The sequence below is a fragment of the Scyliorhinus torazame genome, chromosome 17, assembly GCF_047496885.1.
Source record: "Scyliorhinus torazame isolate Kashiwa2021f chromosome 17, sScyTor2.1, whole genome shotgun sequence".
In the NCBI taxonomy this organism is placed as follows: Eukaryota; Metazoa; Chordata; class Chondrichthyes; order Carcharhiniformes; family Scyliorhinidae; genus Scyliorhinus; species Scyliorhinus torazame.
Genome location: NC_092723.1, coordinates 57,383,045 through 57,399,890, shown reverse-complemented (window position 1 = coordinate 57,399,890; position 16,846 = coordinate 57,383,045). Strand labels below are relative to the sequence as shown.

General features: G+C 48.7%; 1 long non-coding RNA gene across 6 annotated transcripts in view; it reads left to right on the top strand.

Annotated features, from left to right (window-relative positions):
- LOC140393883 (uncharacterized) overlaps window positions 1-16,846 on the top strand; it is a 294,363-nt gene that overhangs the window by 129,578 nt on the left and 147,939 nt on the right. For 5 of the 6 annotated variants that reach the window (XR_011935762.1, XR_011935760.1, XR_011935758.1 and 2 more), the window contains one exon: window positions 5,815-5,915. The exons of the other annotated variant lie outside the window; for it this stretch is intronic. This is a non-coding gene — a long non-coding RNA (uncharacterized lncRNA). The remainder of the gene's footprint in view (window positions 1-5,814; window positions 5,916-16,846) is intronic. 6 annotated transcript variants of the gene reach the window in all.

Genomic DNA, 16,846 nt, shown 5'->3' with positions numbered 1-16,846 from the left:
TGGCTTTGTCAGCGATGTCCAAATCCCATTAAAGAATAAACATTGCATTCATATCAGTTTGAGCTGGTTCGCTGAGTGCCCATAAAGGGTTAATGACTGGCATTTATATAGAAATAAATCCCAGTATGATTCACAGAAGTTAAAGGAATAAATGGGGACTAAGCCAAAAATATTTAGAGGGGTGGGGGATGTGGTGGGTAACCAAAAGCTTGATCAAGAGAGATGGGTTTGAAGGCAACTTTTGGAAAAAAGAGGAGATGCTGAGGTTTAGGGAGGGTAAACCAAAGTGTGAAACAAGGTTGGCTGAAGGTTTTGGCTCCAATACTGCGGCAATGGGAGGATGGCTACACAAGAACCAGGGTCAAAGAGTGGAATTTTCTCATTTTTTCAGTGTCAGCTTAAGAGGGAAAAGCTGTGTGTAGCTCACCAGCTGAGCTGCTGGATTTTCCCGCTGAATTTTTAAACACTCCTGGAGGTGGGCCCCTTGCCTGGAAGCTCTGAATGTGCCAGCAACCTCAGCTCTGGTGGTTCCATAGTCCCGATTGGCTCATTGAAATGTACTGAATATTTAGGCTGTGTAATTCCTCAGCTCCTGAAAGAAAACTCTTTGATCTCTTTGCAGATGAATAACTATGGCCTGAGCTAGAATTATTGCTTGCCGCCCATCTGAAAAATATTACCAGCTCCACGGTTGACACAATTTAATAATGAGGATTAATACATGTATGTTTAGCAAAGTAGCACAATGGATTTTGGACTTGCACCTGGGCAGAAGATGCACTGCAACAGCTCACCAAGGCTCCGTCAACAACACCTTACAAATGCACAGCCTCTACCATCTTAGAACATAGAACATACAGTGCAGAAGAAGGCCATTCGGCCCATCGAGTCTGCACTGACCCACTTAAGCCCTCACTTTGACCCTATCCCCGTAACCCAATAACCCCTCCTAACCTTTTTTGGTCACTAAGGGTAATTTATCATGGCCAATCCACCTAACCTGCACGTCTTTGGACTGTGGGAGGAAACCGGAGCACCCGGAGGAAACCCACGCAGACACGGGGAGAACGTGCAGACTCCGAACAGATAGTGACCCAGTGGGGAATCGAATCTGGGATCCTGGCGCTGTGAAGCCACAGTGCTAACCACTTGTGCTGCCCAAGGACAAGGGCATGAGAAGATTGATGTGATCAGGTTTTCATTAGCTTTGGTAACCGAGCTCTGCTTCTTGGATGGGTTGGAATTCGAAGAGGTGGTGGAGGAGAAGCGACAAGCATTGGAGGAGCCACTGGAGCCACTTGCAGGAGATAGTGGAGATGGTGGAGTCGATGCAGTCAGTGCCAGGATCGGATGATTTCCCAATTAATCTTAATAAATTGTTTTTGCGGGAATTGGCCCCGCACCTCCTGAGTATGTTTAATCAGGCACTGAAGCGCGGGAATTGCCGGGTACATTGTCACAGGGCCTCTATTTATTTAATTCCAAAGAAAGATAAGGATCCATTGGATTGTGAGACATGTGGGCCCATTTTGTTGTTAAATACTGATGTGAAGATATTGGCAAGGCGATTGGAGGAGTGTGTGATGGAGGTGGTATTTGAAGATCAAATGGGGTTCGTGAAGAGGTGGCAGCTGTCAAGCAACATTAGGAGGCTTTTGAACATGGTCATGACCCAGTCGGGTAGCAGTGTGCCAGAGGTGATAGTATCAATGGAAGTAGAGAAGACCCATGACCCAGTTGAATGGTGGTGTTTGTTTGGTGGTTTGTGGAAGTGTGGGCCGATATTTATGGCCTGGGTGTGCTTGTTCTACGTATTGCCCACAACAGGTGTCCACACAAATGGGAAGGATTCAAAGTACTTTAGGTTGCATAGGGGAACGAGACGGGGGTGCCCTTTGTCACCACTATTGTTTGCATTGGCGATGGAGCCTTTGGAAATTGCGCTCCGGGTGTCGGGGGAGTAGCCGATTGTGAGGAGGGTAAGGAACATAGGGTAGCGGATCCGTTGGAGAGTATGGGAAGATTAACAAACTTGTTGCAGAAATTTGGGGCCTTCTCTGGGTACAAATTGAATGTGGGAAAACGTGAGGTTTTCCCAGTGAATGATTTAGGGAGGAGCACGAATCTTGGGCCTTTACCATTTAGGGTTGCTGAGGTTAGATTCCGATATTTGGGGATTCATCTTGTACATGATTGGGTAACAATGCACAGATGAAAATTAACAGGGCTGGTGGAGGGGTTAAGGTGGATCTGGGGAGACGGGACACCTTGCCGTTGTCATTGGCAGGGAAGGTACAGGCCGTTAAGGTGAAAGTGTTGCGTAGGCTCCTGTTCATCTTCTAGTCTCTCCCAGCTTTTCTCCCTAAGGCCTTTTACCAAAGGGTAGATGGATTGATTTCTGATGTTTGTGTGGCAGGCAAGGCACCAAGGGTCAGCAGGATCCTTTTGCAGAAGTAAAGGAGAGTGGGGTTTAGCACTATTACTTGACAGCTAATGTGGAGAATATGAGACAATTGGGAGGGGTGTGGGGGTGGGGTTCGGATTGGGTGCGGGTGGCGAAGTCTCCTGTAGGGGGTCGTGTTTTAGGGCTCTAGTAACGGCCCCATTCCCATTTGCCCCGGGGGAAAACACCCGGCCGCCCGGTGGTGGTGTCATCGATAAAGATTTGGAATCAGTTACGGAAGACTTTAATTTGGGGCCAGGTTCAGTACTGACCCCATTGTGCGGGTTTCGTAGCTTTATGCCTGGACGGATGGACGCGATGTATGACAGATGGTAGAGGCGGTATGGCGGGTGAGAGATTTATTTTTAGGGAAACGGTTTGCAGGTTTGGCGGAGTTTCAGGAGAAATTTGAGTTACCTAAGGGGGAGTGAGTTCCGATACTTACAGGTTCAGGATTACGTGTGGAAGGCGCTTCCACATCCCCCAAATACCAGAGTATACGTTATTAGAGAAATTGAGAGTCCGGATGGAGATTGGGGGTATTGGAGTACTGGAGGAGGTTACAAAGATAGGAGGGCAAAGAGCAATTTAAACATGTGAATGGAAGTTTAAATTTCGAGGCTTTAGGGGACCAAGAGTTAATGGCCTGTGCCTCTGCACCCCCTTTCCCCTCTCTCCAGCGTTGCTGTCCAGTGATGATCCCTAGTGAAGTTGCTGGAGAACTATCGACATCAGTCACCATTCTTGGCAAGTCGGATTTCTGCTGCCCGATTCTAAATCCCGGGGAAATCATTGAATTATAGAATCCCTGTAGTGCAGAAGAAGGCCATTTGGCCCATCGAGTCTACACCGACTCTCTGAAAGAGCACCCTCCCATTCCTGTAATCCCAGAGCCCCACCTAACCTTTGTACACTAAGGAACAATTTTATCATGGCCAATCCACCTAACCTGCACATCTTTGGACTGTGGGTGGAAACAGGAGCACCCAGGGGAAACCCATGCAGACACAGGGAGGATGTGCAAACTCGACACAGTCACCCAAGGTCGGAATTGAACCAGAGTCACTGGCACAGTGAGTCAGCAGTGCTAACCACTGTGCCACTGTGGGAAAGGCATGAGGCTGGTCAGCTAAGTGCCTGAGGGTCACTGAGTTTGGTTGAGCCTCCCACTCCTTGGAAGCAAATTGTATTTCCCACTCGTTCCCCAATTGGTGATTGGGACCCATAAAGGGAACATTAAAACTATCCCAGCGTGGATGGTGGGTGAACAGGACTTGACACAGCTTGGGATACAGGCACAAAGTTCTGGATGAACTGGTGTTGTCAGAGAGGATGGAAATCCTGTCGGAAAGCTCTGAAGGTGACAAAAGAATTTCAGTGGAAGACGAGATGAGACAGACAAAGAGGAAGGATTTGCTGCTGAGGAGGAAATAGACCAGTCTCTGATGAAAAGGGAGTAGGGTCAAGAGCTCAGAACGAGTTTGAGTAAAATACCAAGATTGTGGACAATAAAAATAGTCCTAAATAGAATAAAACATTGAAAACAAACGACAATTTGATGAACAAGCTATAACATTCTGGAAAGGAATAATTTGATGAGAGATAGTCAACACGGTTTTGTGAAGGGTAGGTCGTGCCTCACAAACCTTATTGAGTTCTTTGAGAAGGTGACCAAACAGGTGGATGAGGGTAAAGCAGTTGATGTGGTGTATATGGATTTCAGTAAAGCATTTGATAAGGTTCCCCACGGTAGGCTACTGCAGAAAATACGGAGGCATGGGATTCATGGTGATTTAACAGTTTGTATCAGACATTGGCTAGCTGGAAGAAGACAAAGGGTGGTGGTTGATGGGAAATGTTCAGACTGGAGTCCAGTTACTAGTGGTGTACCACAAGGATCTGTTTTGGGGCCACTGCTGTTTGTCATTTTTATAAATGACCTGGAGGAGGGCGTAGAAGGATGGGTGAGTAAATTTGCAGATGACATTAAAGTCGGTGGAGTTGTGGACATGCGGAAGGATGTTATAAGTTACAGAGGGACATAAATAAGCTACAGCGCTGGGCTGAGAGGTGGCAAATGGAGTTTAATGCAGCAAGTGTGAGGTGATTCATTTTGGAAGGAATAACAGGAAGACAGAGTACTGGGCTAATGGTAAGATTCTTGGAAGTGTGGATGAGCAGAGAGATCTCGGTGTCCATGTACATAGATCCCTGAAAGTTGCCACCCAGGTTGAGAGGGTTGTTAAGAAGGCGTACGGTGTGTTAGCTTTTATTGGTAAAGGGATTGAGTTTCGGAGCCATGAGGTCATGTTGCAGCTGTACAAAACTCTGGTGCGGCAGCATTTGGAGTATTGCGTGCAATTCTGGTTGCCGCATTATAGGAAGGATGTGGAAACATTGGAAAGGGTGCAGAGGGGATTTACCAGAATGTTGCCTGGTATGGAGGGAAGATCTTATGAGGAAAGGCTGAGGGACTTGAGGCTGTTCTTGTTAGAGAGAAGAAGGTTAAGAGGTGACTTAATTGAGGCATACAAGATGATCAGAGGATTGGATAGGGTGGACAGTGAGAGCCTTCTTCCTCAGATGGTGATGTCTAGCACGAGGGGACATAGCTTTAAATTGAGGGGAGATAGATATAAGACAGATGTCAGAGGTAGGTTCTTTACTCAGAGAGTAGTAAGGGCATGGAATGCCCTGCCTGAAACAGTAGTGGACTCGCCAACACTAAGGGTATTCAAATGGTCATTGGATAGACATATGGATGATAAGGGAATAGTGTACATGGGCTTTAGAGTGGTTTCACAGGTCGGCGCAACATCGAGGGCCGAAGGGCCTGTACTGCGCTGTAATGTTCTATGTTCTATTTCTTTACGTATTAACAAAGGTGTGCTCAAAATAGTAAAATTTACTTCAACCTACAAACACGAAAATAAGTTTTGTATGTGCAAGTTCATCTAATTGTGGCCTTATTTAAGCTAACTATGTATTGGGACAATCATGAAAGGGCTGGGATCAGGAGGAGCTACTTTCCCCCAAGCCCAATGCCCTCAGGATTGATGTTGTACATTAATCCAATACTGCACCACGTCTGGTGATCTCAGAGGACACAGGCCCATTGTACAAGAGCGTAACTCTATTCAATTTGAGCACATCATCAGTGCTTCAATAGTGAGTGAATAAAACTGTTCTGTTATAGTTCCATTAAGCTAAATCCCCATTAGCAATGTTCTCATTAACTGCCACACAATAACACATTAACTGCCTCTCTTCTATTCGCTATACTCTATTGAAGGTTGATAAGTGGTTGATGCATTTAGTCTTAATGTACATCCTTATGTATTTAAATAGACTTGCAATTTTCTTTTCCTTAGAAAATCTCATTTGTGGTAATAATAGCACATTGAGGGATGCCTGATTTTGGTTGCAATGGAGAGATTCCTGAGGCAGATGCCATCGGCTGGATTTTCGCCAGGTAGGGATGATAAACCCGAGCTAATCCTTTAAAAATGGAAGCTGGGATTCGATTCCAGGGCTCCCAACCCCATTCCCAGGGTTTCTGATTTTCACGAGTACCTTTTAAGGGTTCTGGCTAGATCAGGACTGAGATGAGGAGAGAGTTCTTCACCCAGAGGCTGGTGAGCCTGTGGTATTCTCAACCACAGAAAGCAGTTGAGGCTACTGGGCGGGATTCTCTGTCCAGCCGCACCCGTTATCCGGTGCTTTGCGCCCCTGCTGGCAGCGGGATCCTCCGGCCCGCCACCCGGCCATGGGGTTTCCCATTGTGGGCACCCCCACACTGTTGAGAAATCCGCAGGCATGAGTGCGCTGCCGGCAAAACAGAGAATCCCGCCGATGGAGAATCCAGCCTGGTATGTTTTCAAGAAGGAGTTAGATATAGCACTTAGGCCGAAAGGGAACAAGGATATGGCGGGTAGGCAGATACAGGCTATTGAGTTGGATGCTCAGCCAGGATCATAATGAATGGCAGTGCAGGCCTGCAGTGCCGAATGGACTACTCTTGCTCCTATTTTCCACATTTTGATGTAAGCCTGCACCCTGTATTCTTGACTTTGCCGGCTCCATTTTTGGGGTAGACATATCCTAGTTCTATGCAATTTCCATGCAGTCGGGCCAGCTTTTCAAAGAAATGTGTCTTATGGCTTCACAGAGATGTCGTGAATCATGATCTGCATAAGAAAAGGTTTGAAATATAACTTCAAAAGATCCTCGTCATGCTCCCCCTCCCCTCCGCCCTATGTCAAGTTGTGCCACCCACCCATCTCCTGCTACTCTTCATAACTTCCTTGCCAATGTATGGCCCCCACCCATTCCCTATGGCTTTGCATGCCGAATTATGCACCAGAAATGACCCCATGGCCCCTCATGCCACTATGCCAAGCTATGGCACTTCCAGTATACCCTTTACAGAACTAATAATGGATTTATGGACTCTCATCCAAGAATGCATAATGAGACGTGGCTGTGATCCTAAAAATCCAGGAGCCTGTTGAAATGCCTGAGCCTAGGGAAAGGATTTCTTGATTTATAACTCTGGCTCTCTGATTTCTTCTGTCAATTTTACGCAAGATAAAGAGGTTTCAAATGCTAAAAGTTTCATCTATTGATACATTAAAGGGTCTGGGTGATCAACCATTTATTGGCCTGTTGTGAAACAGTTTCTTTTTGAAGAAAGTGAAAGTTTTCAATGAAGGACCATTTTTGTAAAGCTTTTTTTTCCACACCTCATCTACCTGCCACCCTACCCACCCACCAGTCAACCCACTTTATCCACCTGCCACCTCACCCACTTTACCCAACACTCACCTGCTATCCTAGCCCCTTATCCACTCTGAACCCTCATACCCACTATACCCTTACCCACATATCTTCCCTCCTTAGCTTTTCAAAGAAGCTTTAGAACTTTTAAACTATTTATTTACAAGAATTCAGCAGCTAGTGCCACGGTTTGTCTTGCCCTGACAATCCTGAGCTACAAAGCAGCCGTTCCATTTCAATTGTGGTCCGCATTCCTGTAGGAACTGGGATCGGAAGTCCAGGACAGAAATGCGGAACTCTGGCATGGTGCAGGAAAGTGGGAACAGAGCGGCAATCCGTTGGTGATTGGCGCTCCTCGGACAATTTGGTCCATTGTCTTGACCTTCGTTTTGGTCACTATCTTCCTCTGTCAGGTCAGTGTATTGATCAAAGAATAACATAATCGATAACACAACAAAATTACATATTTACCCAATGTGGGTTTACATCAAAGAACAAAGAACAATACAGCATAGGAACAGGCCCTTCAGCCCTCCATGCTTGCACTGGTCATGAACCTGTGCCAAAACCCTCACCACTTCCTTGTGCCGTGTCCCTCTATACCCATTCTAACCAAGTGTTTGCCAAATTGCCTTTTGAACGCTGTTAATGTATCTGCTTCCACAACCTCCCCTGGTAACGCGTTCCAGGCACTCACTACCCTCGGCGTAAAAAGCTTGCCTCACACATCTCTTCTAAACTTTGCCCACGGAGCTTAAAGCTATGTCCCCTGGTGACTGACCACACCCTGGGAAAGAGTACCTGCCCATCCACTCTATCCATTGTCATGATATTCAAACACACACATCATGATAGACACACCAACAGACAAATCAGCACACACAACACGGCAACCAATCATAGACAAGGACAGAGACAGTATAAGAGAAGAAACACGACATCTGGTGGCCGGTAGATCTGGAGACCAGGACAAGGACAGGACCTGATTAACATCACACACAGGGAGTCACCACGTGCAGAGTATCAAGACAGAACTGTAAATAACAAGTTGAAATAAAACAGCGTTGTACCAAATACAACCGTGTTGGTTCATCTGTACATCAGAACACCCAACACTACATGGTACAGGAGTGGATCGATACCTGCCGGCAAACCTGCCATCCTGAGATATGGACATCACCAACAAACCGCAGCCGTTGCAAGTCGCTGGGAACCTTGGCACCAATTGGAAGCTTTTCAAGCAGCGATTTGAACTGTACATGCGAGCCAACGAGAAACAGAGTGCCTCGGACGAAACAAAGATTGCGATGCTCCTCACCACCGCAGGTCAGCACACCATCGATGTATTCAACTCACTGGTGTTCGCGGAAGGCGAGAACCAATCCAAGTATGACATGGTCCTCCTCAAACTAGACCAGCACTTTAACGTTGAAGTGAATGAAAGTTTTGAAAGGTATATCTTTCAGCAACGCCTGCAAGGTAAGGATGAGCTCTTTCAACCCTTTCTGACGCACCTCCGCATACTCGCGCAGTCCTGCGGTTACGGCAACACCTCCGAGTCCATGATCCGGGACCAGATTGTTTTTAGCATTGCCTCCAGTGGCCTACGTCAGCAGCTTCTTAAAATTAAAGGCCTGACCTTAGCGTCTGCGGTGGAAGCTTGTGTCCTCCATGAAAATGCAACCAGCCATTTTGCCCAATTTCAGGCGACCGAATCGGCACGGAGGGGGTCCCTAGCTGTCGAATCGGCAAGCCAGGCCGCCCACGAGGCCGAACGCATCCAGGCAATTGATTATCTCCCGGCCCGCAGCCCGGACGAGGGCGGCCGTTTCCTGCGCTTTTCGCGGTCTCCCGCGCTTGTGCGCGCCAAAACCAACGGCAACATCAAGGGACGCACTGCGCAGGCGCGCCCGATGCAAGACCGAACTGCGCATGCGCAGTGGCGTAACGAACGTCGTGACGTCATGACGTGCGGCAACTGTGGAGCTGTACATTTAAAAGGGCAATGTCCTGCTAAAAACCGACAATGCCTACGATGTGGCAAGATGGGCCACTACACTGCCTACTGTCGAGCGGTTCAACCGATGGATCCTACACATCTCCGACAACCTCGCAGACACGTCAGGACCGTCCAGCCCGTACATCAGGACATCCAGCCAAATGACACAGATGAACAAGATGCCTTCTGGGTTTCAGTCATTGATGTGAACAGGGTCAACACCATCAATCCGGCCGATGAATGGAGTGCCACCCTGATGGTCAACCGATCGCAGATCACTTTCCGTCTGGACACTGGCGCATCCGCCAACCTCATAGCATATTCAGCATTCCATGCCATGAAGGTCAAACCACCTATCCAGCCATCCCGGTGCAAGATGGTCGACTACAACGGGAACGTTATCCCAGCCATGGGATCTTGCCAGCTCCAGGTGACACACAAAACGCACACGGCCACACTCCCCTTTGAAATTGTTGGCTCATCGAAAGATTCCTTGCTGGGCGCACAGGCATGCAAGGCTCTTCACCTTGTACAGCGAATTATGTCTCTCTCTCCAGACGACACATTCGACTTCCTGGATGCTGACTTCAACGCAAATCTCCAATCCCTCCTTGCTCACAACCAGGAGGTATTTGAAGGCATGGGGACACTGCCATACACATACAAAATTCGCCTCAAACCGGACGCCATCCCGGTCGTTCACGCACCTCGCAGGGTTCCTGCGCCACTTAAAGACCGCCTCAAGTTGCAGCTGCAGGATCTCCAGGACCAAGGGGTCCTATCCAGGGTCACGGAGCCCACGCCATGGGTCAGCTCCATGGTGTGTGTCAAGAAGCCCTCTGGCGAGCTCCACATCTGTATAGACCCTAAATACCTAAATAATAACATTATGCGGGAACACTATCCCATACCTAAACGAGAGGAAATCACCAGTGAGATGGCCCAAGCCAAAATATTCACCTCCTAATGCTTCTAAAGGATTTTGGCAGATCCAACTGGACCCGTCCAGCCGAAAGCTATGTACTTTTAACACCCCTTTCGGCAGATTCTGCTGCAACCGGATGCCATTTGGCATCATCTCGGCATCCAAGGTCTTCCACAGAATAATGGAGCAGATGATGGAAGGCATTGAAGGGGTGCGCGTATATGTGGACGATATCATCATCTGGTCCACCACTCCGCAGGAGCACATACATCGTCTCCAACGCGTTTTCGCCCGCATACGAAACAATGGCCTGCGCCTCAACCGTGCCAAGTGTGCCTTCGGCCAGACCGAATTGAAGTTCCTGGGGGACCACATCTCCCGATCAGGGGTCCGTCCCGATGTGGACATGGTAAGCGCCATCATAGCCATGCCGCGGCCGGCCGACAAGAAAGCTGTACTACGATTCCTGGGCATGGTCAACTTCCTCGGGAAATTCATTCACAACCTTGCTTCCCACACAACGGCTCTGCGCCATCTCGTAAAGAAATCTACAGAGTTTCAGTGGCAACATACACACCACTGGCCACGGCACCAGTGTTGGCGTTCTTCGACACGTCTCGTCCCACCAAAATCTCAACTGATGCCAGCCAATCTGGTATTGGAGCAGTGCTCCTGCAGAAAGATAACAGGTCGTCATGGGCCCCTGTTGCCTATGCATCACGGGCCATGACCCCTACGGAACAGCGCTATGCACAAATTGAAAAAGAATGCCTGGGCTTGCTAACTGGTTTGGACAAGTTCCACGATTATGTATATGGTCTTCCACGATTCACGGTCGAAACTGACCACCGCCCCCTGGTCAACATAATAAACAAGGACCTGAACGACATGACCCCTCGCCTCCAGCGCATCTTACTTAAACTCAGGAGGTATGATTTCCAACTGATCTACACTCCAGGGAAGGACCTCATCATGGCGGATGCCCTATCCCGAGCAGTGAGTACACCACCAGATGCGGAGGGGTTCGTATGTCAAGTTGAGGCACACGTGGCTTTGACAGCGGCAAATCTGCCGGCTAACGACCCCAGTCTGGCCCGCATACGCGCAGAGACAGCGGCCGACCCCCTTCTATAGCGAGTGATGCGCCACATGATGGAAGGTTGGCTCAAAGGGCAGTGCCCGCAGTTCTATAATGTGCGGGATGACCTAACCACCATTGATGGGATCCTTCTGAAGCTAGACAGGATCGTCATTCCGCACAGTATGCGCCAGATGATTCTCAATCAAATACACGAAGGCCACTTGGGAGTCGAGAAGTGCAGACGGAGGGCCCGAGAGGCGGTATATTGGCCGGGCATATTGCCGTATCATATGACGATATTGCCAACATGGTACTCAATTGCACAACCTGCCAGAGGTTTCAGCCGGCGCAACCTCCTGAGACGCTTCTGCCCCATGAGCAGGTGACGTCCCCCTGGGCGAAGGTGGGTGTCGACCTATTTCACGCGCTTGGCATGGACTATATTATCATCATAGACTACTTCTCCAATTACCCAGAAGTCATACCCCTACACGATCTGACGTCGTCTGCAGTCATCAGGGTCTGCAAGGACACCTTTGCTCGCCACGGCATTCCGATGACTGTCATGTCGGACAATGGGCCCTGTTTCGCCAGCCGTGAATGGTCGTCCTTTGCCGTATCATATGGTTTCACACACGTAACATCCAGCCCTCTACATCCACAGTCAAATGGAAAGGTGGAAAACGGCGTCCACATTGCCAAGCGGCTCCTCTGCAAGGCTGCTGCTGCCGGATCGGACTTTCACCTTGCCCTGCTGGCCTATCGATCGGCCCCGCTAGCCACGGGTCTCTCGCCAGCGCAGCTACTGATGGGTCGCACCCTCAGGACAACTGTGCCTTCCATCCTGACACCAACAACGGACCATGCTGAGGTACTGCACAAGATGCAACTGCAGCGTGATCGCCAGAAGAGTCTGTACGATACAAGGGCGACTGATCTTCCCCCCCCTGTCCTCCGGGGATAAAGTCCGCATTCATCTGCCAAATGGTGGCTGGTCAGCACTTGCCGAAGTTCTCCGACGTGTGGCTCCCCGCTCGTTCCTGGTACGCATGCCGGATGGATCAGTGCGTCGCCGCAATCGGCGAGCCCTTCGCCGCCTTCCACGCTCGCAACCGAACAGTGCACACACGCCGGGTCCTCCACTGGTTCCTGAGAGTGACTTCGTGGAGCTGCCACAGACCATGCCCCTTCCATCGCCACCCATGGCCAGGCTCACACCTCAGCCGGTGGTTCTCGACCCACCCTTGAGGCGGTCAACCCGAATTCGTCGCACACCTACTAGATTGGACTTATGAGACTGTTCACACGTTAAAGTTGAAACACTATTGTATTGTAACATGTTACTGTTTTATCATTCCAGATATCGTTTGACCGGACCACACTTCAAAGTTTTTCGTCTTCCTGTTTTGTTATGGTACAACCTCGTTAGCATGACACACCCGACATTGCCCCATGTATATAGTTACGCCACATCATAGAATCATAGAATTTACAGTGCAGAAGGAGGCCATTCGGCCCATCGAGTCTGCACCGGCTCTTGGAAAGAGCACCCTACCCAAGGGCACCTGCTGTAAAACGCCACCGTTCCCAAGCCGGAGTGAGGGCATAGCCTCAAAGTCGGAGAATCCAGCCCTGTGAACCTCGACAAAAAGAAACTGGAGATTTTTGTACGGTCTAGAAGGGTGGGGATAGTTAAAACCATTAAGGAGTATAAAGAAAGTAGGACGGTACTGAAGCAGGAAATTAGGAGGGCTAGGAGGGATCATGAAAAGTCTTTGGCAAGTAGGATTAGGGTAAATCCCAAAGTTTTTTATTCCTATGTAAAAAGCAAGAGGGTGACCAGGGAAAGGATTGGACCACTGAAGGACAGTGTGTGGAATCTATGTGTTGAGCCAGAGGAAATGGGCGAGGTACGAAATGAATACTTTGCATCAGTACTTAGCAGTACTTTGCATCACCAAAGAAAGGGACTTTGTGAAGATGATTCTTGGGTAGGGTGTGTGGACAGTCTGGGTCATGTTAACATCGAAAAGGAGAAGGTATTAACAGCACCTGCTGTAAATATCACGCACACACACTTTTAGATGCACTCACGACACATTCGTATTTATAACCACGTAGGCACATAATTTTGTAAAAAAGGGGGGATGTCATGATATTCAAACACACACATCATGATAGACACACCAACAGACAAATCAGCACACACAACACGACAACCAATCATAGACAAGGACAGAGCCAGTATAAGAGAAGAAACACGACACCTGGTGGCCGGTAGATCTGGAGACCAGGACAAGGACAGGACCTGATTAACATCACACACAGGGAGTCACCACGTGCAGAGTATCAAGACAGAACTGTAAATAACAAGTTGAAATAAAACAGCGTTGTACCAAATACAACCGTGTTGGTTCATCTGTACATCAGAACACCCAACACTACATCCATGACCCTCATAATCTTATAGGTCACCCCTCAACCTCTGCCTTTCTAATGAAAACAGTCCGAGTCTATTCAGCCTTTCCACATAGCTAACACCCTCCAGACCAGGCAGCATCCTGGTAAACCTCCTTTGCACCATCTCAAAAGCCTCCACATCCTTCTGGTAGTGTGGCGGCCAGAATTGTGCGCAATATTCCAAGTGCGGCCTTACCAAGATTCTATACAACTGTAGCATGACTTGCCAGATTTTATACTTGATGGCCCATCCAATTTAGGCAAGCATTCCATATGCTTTCTTGACTACCTTGTCCACTTGTGTTGCCACCTTCAAAGACCTCTCTGACTTTCTATATTCCTGAGAGTTTGCCATTTACGGTATATTTCCCCTCTATGTTAGACCTAACAAATGCATTACCTCACATTTGTCCGGATTAAACTCCATTTGTCATTTCTCTGCCCAAGTCTCCAACCTATCTGTGGCCTGCTGCCACTAAAGAGAAAATGCTGGAAAATCTCAGCAGTTCTGTCAGCATCTGTAGGGGGAGAAAAGAGCTAATGTTTCGAGTCCAGATGACCCTTTGTCAAAGCTCCTGCTGTATCTTCTGACAATCCTCAATACTATCTGCCACTCCACCAACCTTGGTGTCATCCGCAAACTTACGAATCAGACCAGCTACATTTTCCTCCAAATCATTTATGTACACTACAGACAACAGAGGCCCAAGCACAGATCCCTGTGAACACCACTAGTCCCAACCTTCCATTCATAAAAACACCCTTCTACTGCTACCCTTTGCCTTCTGTGACCGAGCCAGTTCTGTATCCATCTTACCACCTCACCTCTGATCCTGTGTGACTTCAGTTTTTGTGGCACCTTGTCAATGGCTTTACTGAAGTCCATGAAAACAATATCCCCTCATCAATCATCTTTGTCAAATCCTCAAAAAACTTGATCAAGTTAGTGAGGCACAACCTCCCCTTCACAAACCATGCTATCCATCGCTTATGAGTCCATTTGTTTCCAAATGGGTACAAATCCTGTCCCTGAGAATTCGCTCCAATAATTTACCTATTACTGATGTGAGGCTCACCGGCCTATAGTTTCCAGGATTATCCCTGCTACCTTTCTTAAACAGCGGTACCACATTAGCTATTTGCTTTTCCTCTGAGATCTCACCTTTAGCCAATGAGGATACAAAGATGTCAGTCAAGGCCCCAGCAATTTCCTCACTTGCTTCCCTCAGTATTCTGGGGGAATCCCATCTGGCCCAGGAGATTTATCTACCTTAACATCTTTTAAAAGACCCAATACCTTCTCCTTTTCGATGTTAACATGACCCAGACTGTCCACACACCCTACCCAAGAATCATCTTCACAAAGTCCCTTTCTTTGGTGAACACTGATGCAAAGTATTCATTTCGTACCTCGCCCATTTCCTCTGGCTCAACACATAGATTCCACACACTGTCCTTAAGTGGTCCAATCCTTTCCCTGGTCACCCTCTTGCTTTTTACATAGGAATAAAAAACTTTGGGATTTACCCTAATCCTACTTGCCAAAGACTTTTCATGATCCCTCCTAGCCCTCCTAATTTCCTGCTTCAGTACCGTCCTACTTTCTTTATACTCCTTAATGGTTTTAACTGTCCCCACCCTTCTAGACCGTACAAAAATCTCCAGTTTCTTTTTGTCGAGGTTCACATGGCTGGATTCTCCGACTTTGAGGCTATGCCCTCACTCCGGCTTGGGAACGGTGGCGTTTTATGATCCGGCGCAAAACGGCCACTGATCCTCCGTTTGTCTGGGGGCTGGCAGACGAGCAGCGTAGAGCACCCGGCTCTAGCTGCCGATATGGCCCAGAGATTTTCCGGGTCCATGGCCATGCATGTGCATGGCGCCAGCCTGCAGCAGCCGTGCTGTGCAACATGGCGCTGGCCGGGTGCAGACCCAGCCAGAAAAATATTGCCCCCCTTTGGCTGGCTCATGACCCCGGACCATCCTCCACCACTGGCCTCCAGCCCTTGACAAAGACCCCCTTACCCAACATGGTGATTGTCCCCTTCCTGTTCCTGAGCTCTACCCAGATTGCCTCATTGTACGAGCCCTCCAAGGTGTCCTCCCGCAGTACGGCTGTAATATTCTCCTCAACCAGTAATGCTACTCCCCCACTCCTTTTACATCCCCCTCCATCTCTCCTGAAGCATCTATATCCTCCAATATTTAGCTGTCAAACCTGCCCTTCCTTTCACTGTGTTACTGTGATAACCACAACATCGTAATTCTAAGCACTAATAAGTGCTCTAAGTTCATCTGCCTTACCCGCTATACTTCTGCTGTTGAAACAAATACACTTCAAACCACTGTATTTGAGCAGACAGAATGATAGTGCTCTCTTATTTTTGTTCTCTATTTCCCCTTCTGTTATTACACCTTCTAAGCTAGCCCTCTGGTCCCACCGCCCCCCTCCCTGCCATACTCGTTTAAATCCTCCCGAGTGACTCTAGCACAATGTTTTTCAAACTTTTTTTCCGGGGACCCTTTTACCAACCGGACAACCTTCGGGAACCAACCCGGCTGACCTTCACAACCCACACCGGCCGACCTTCACGCCCCATGCCGGCCGACCTGTGCGACCCACCATTTTCTCTTACCTTGTTTGTTGCTGCCAAAAATGGTTTTACGTCCCTTTGGCCCCAATGGTCCCTTTGTTCCTTTGGTCGCTTTGGCCCACCAAACTCGAAAAAAAAGAGGCTGCGGCCATATAAAAACAAATGCGGCCGCACTGCGCATGCGTACCCGATCATCGGTGCGCAGGCGCATTTTGCACATGTGCACCGATGATCGGGCACGCATGCGCAGTGCAGCCAAATTTTGTTTATCTGTTCCTGGCCATTTTGAAGGCCGCTCGCAGCCGGCATTATTAAAAGCCGGCTGCTGCGGTTGTTGCGTGTGCATTTTTGTGATCGGGGCGCCGCGACGGACGGCTCCGTGACCCTCCTGACACCCGCCTGTGACCCACCCGCGGGTCGCGCCCCTGAGTTTGACAATGCCTGCTCGAGCAAACCTCCCAGCCAGCATATTGGTGCCCCTCCAGTGTAAATGCAACTCATCCTTCTTGTACAGGTCATATCTGCCCCGGAAGAGACCCCAGTGGTCCAGACTTCTGAAACCCTCCCT